The sequence below is a fragment of the Neophocaena asiaeorientalis genome, unplaced genomic scaffold (assembly GCF_003031525.2).
Source record: "Neophocaena asiaeorientalis asiaeorientalis breed wild unplaced genomic scaffold, Neophocaena_asiaeorientalis_V1.1 scaffold154, whole genome shotgun sequence".
Lineage (NCBI taxonomy): Eukaryota > Metazoa > Chordata > Mammalia > Artiodactyla > Phocoenidae > Neophocaena > Neophocaena asiaeorientalis.
This window is the reverse complement of record NW_020172982.1, coordinates 5502704-5506308: the sequence shown is the minus strand read 5'-3', so window position 1 is coordinate 5506308 and position 3605 is coordinate 5502704.

Here is a 3605-nt window from a genome sequence, read left to right as displayed (position 1 = left end):
CACCTGCCTTGAAAAAAACCCCAGCACACACCCAGCTCCAGATCCAGCCCTCCCACCAAAGCTGCAAGCGCACACAGTCTGCATAGGGACGTGCCTACTCAAGGCCACGCCTTCAAGACGAGGAGAGGTAACTGTTTCACCTACCTTATAGAAACAGACACAGAAAACCAGGCAAAATGAGATGATAAAGTAATTTGTTCCAGAAGTAGAGTCACAGATGTAGAAAACAAACATGGTTACCAAGGGATGGGGGGATGGGAGGGATAAACTGCAAGACTGGGAGTGACATATACACACTACTATATGTAAAATAGATAACTAATAAGGACCTACTGTATAGCACAGGGAACTCTACTCAACACTCTGTAATGGCCTATATGGGAAAAGAATCTAAAAAAAGTGGACATATGTATAACTGATTCACTTTGCTATACACCTGAAACTAACACAACATTGTAAATCAACTATACTCCAATAAAAATTTTTTTAAAAATTTGTTCCAAATGAAAGAACAAAATAAAACCCCAGGAAAAAATCCTAATGAAATGGTTGTAAATAATTTATCTGATAAAGAGTTCAAAGCAACAGTAATAAAAATGCTCACCAGTGCTTCCCTGGTGGCGCAGTGGTTGAGAGTCCCCCTGCTGATGAAGGGGACACGGGTTCGTGCCCCGGCCCAGGAAGATCCCACATGCCACGGAGCGGCTGGGCCCGTGAGCCATGGCTGCTGAGCCTGCGCGTCTGGAGCCTGTGCTCCGCAATGGGAGAGGCCACAACAGTGAGAGGCCCACGTACCGCAAAAAAAAGCTCCCCAAACCCAGCAGGATACAGCAACACAGTGAAAACTTCAACAAAGTGTTAGAAAATATTAAAAAGAACCAATCAGAGCTGAAAAATACAACAACTGAAATGAAAAATACACTCTGAATAGCCAAGGCAATCTTGAGAAAGGAGAGAGCTGGAGGTATCATGCCCCCTGACTTCAGACTATACTACAAAGCTACAGTAATCAAAACAGTATGGTACTGGCACAAACACAGACGCATAGATCAATGGAATGGAACAGAGAGCACAGAAATAAACCCACGTTTATTTGGTCAATGAATCTACGACAAAGGAGGCAAGAATATACAATGGGGGAAAGACAGCCTCTTCAATAAATGGTGTGGGAAAACTGGACAGCTACACGCAAAAGAATGAAACTGGACTACCTGCCGACACCACATACAAAAATAAACTCAAAGCAATTAAAGACTTAAATGTAAGACCTGAAACAGTAAAACTTTTAGATGAAAACATAGGCAGCATGCTCTTTGATTCAGCTTAAGCAATATATTTTTGGATCTGTCACCTCAGGCAAAGGAAACAAAAACAAAAATAAACAAATGGGACTACATCAAACTAAAAAGCTTTTGTATAACAAAGGAAACTATCAACAAAATGAAAATGCAACCTGCTGAATGGGTGAAAATATTTGCAAAATATATATTCAATAAGGGGTTAATAACCAAAAATATACAAGAACCCAGACAACTCAACAACAAAAAAACAACAACTCGGGGCTTCCCTGGTGGCACAGTGGTTAAGAATCCACCTGTCAATGCAGGGGAAATGGGTTAGAGCCCTGGTCCAGGAAGATCCCACATGCCACAGAGCAACTAAGCCCGTGCGCCACAACTACTGAGCCTGTGCTCTAGAGCCCGTGAGCCACAACTACTGTGCCCACGTGCCAAGAGCCTGTGCTCCGCAACAAGAGAAGCCACCGCAGTGAGAAGCCCACGCACCACGACAAAGAGCAGCCCCTGCCCTCTGCAACTAGAGAAATCCCACGCACAGCGACGAAGACCCAATGTAGCCAAAAATAAATAAATAAATTTGTTTATAAAATGCACCACAACTACTGAGCCTGAGCTCTACAGCCCACGAGCCACAACTACTGAGCCCATGTGCCACAACTACTGAAGCCCACGTGCCTAGAGCCCGTTCTCCACAATGAAGAGTAGCCCCCACTCCCCACTACTAGAGAAAGCCTGCACACAGTAACAAGACCCAATGCAGCCAAAAATAAATTAAATAAATAAATTTTTTTAAAAAACTCGATTAAAAAATAGGCAGAGGATCTGAATAGCCATTTTTCCAAAGAAGACATACGAATAGCCAACAGGCACATGAAAGACGCTCAACATCACTAATCGTCAGAGAGATGCAAATCAAGACCATAATGAGATATCACCTCACACCTGTTAGAATGGCCATCATCAAAAAGACTGCAAATACAGTACAGGGAGATTAGCTCAGTGCTTTGTGACCACCTAGAGGGGTGGAATAGGGAGAATGGGAAGGAGACGCAAGAGGGAGGAGATGTGGGGATATATGTATACGCATAGCTGATTCACTTTGTTATAAAGCAGAAACTAACACACCATTGTAAAGCAATTATACTCCAATAAAGATGTTAAAAAAAATAAAACACACACACACACACACAAAGACTACAAATAACAAGTGCTGGTGAGGATATGGAGAAAAGGGAGCCCTCATACCCCGTTGGTGGGAATGTAAATTGAATGCAGCCACTATGGAAAACAGTATGGAGGTTCCTCAAAAAATTAAAAATAGAACCACCATACAATCCAGCATTTCCACTTTTGGGTATTTATAAAGAAAATGAAAACACTAATTTGAAAATATATATACACCTTAATGTTCACTGCAGCATTATTTACAATAGTCAAGATATGGAAGTAACCTAAGCGTCCATCAATAGATAAATGGATAAAGAAGGTATGTTATATACGTATACATGAAATCTTGCCATTTGTGACAACATGGATGAACCTAGAGGGTATTATGCTAAGTGAAATAAGTCAGAAAGAGAAAGACAAATACTGTATGTTTTCACTTATATGTAGAACCTAAAAAACAAAAGAAATATAACAAAACAGAGACATATCCATAGATACAGTGAACTAGTAGTTGCTGGGGGAAGGGGTTGGGGGGATGGGTGAAATAGTTGAGGGGATTAAGAGGTACAAGCTGCCAGTTATAAAATAAATAAGTCACGAGGATATAACGTACAGCACAGAGAAAATACTCAATAATAACTTTGTATGGGGCATAATACATAAAATATCAAATCACTCTGCTGAAACTAATATAATGCTGTAAGTCAACTATACTTCAATTAAAAAAAAAAAAAAGAACAAATCTACCCACTCTGTGAAACATATTTTCTGTTCAGAGGCAGAAGTGCCTTCAAGATGCCTTCCACGGCCTCTCCCAGCAGCCTCCTCAGGCCCTGCTCAGAGGGACAGCGTCAGAGCCACAGAGAGGGGTGCCCAGGGTGAGCCACTCTCCTGAAAGACCACCTCACCCTGTCCACGCTGCCCACCTCCTCTCCCCTAGACACTTGCAGGCAGATCTTTACTCATAAACGTGGCTGCACACACAACACTCCCGCTCCCAGCGGTGACACCACTTGTCCATAAGGGTTGTTCATAGACTTATAGACACTGACACTAAAATGAACCTATCTACAAAACAGAAATCGAGTCACAGACATAGAAAACAAACTTATGGTTACCAGGGGCTAAGGGGGGGTGGGA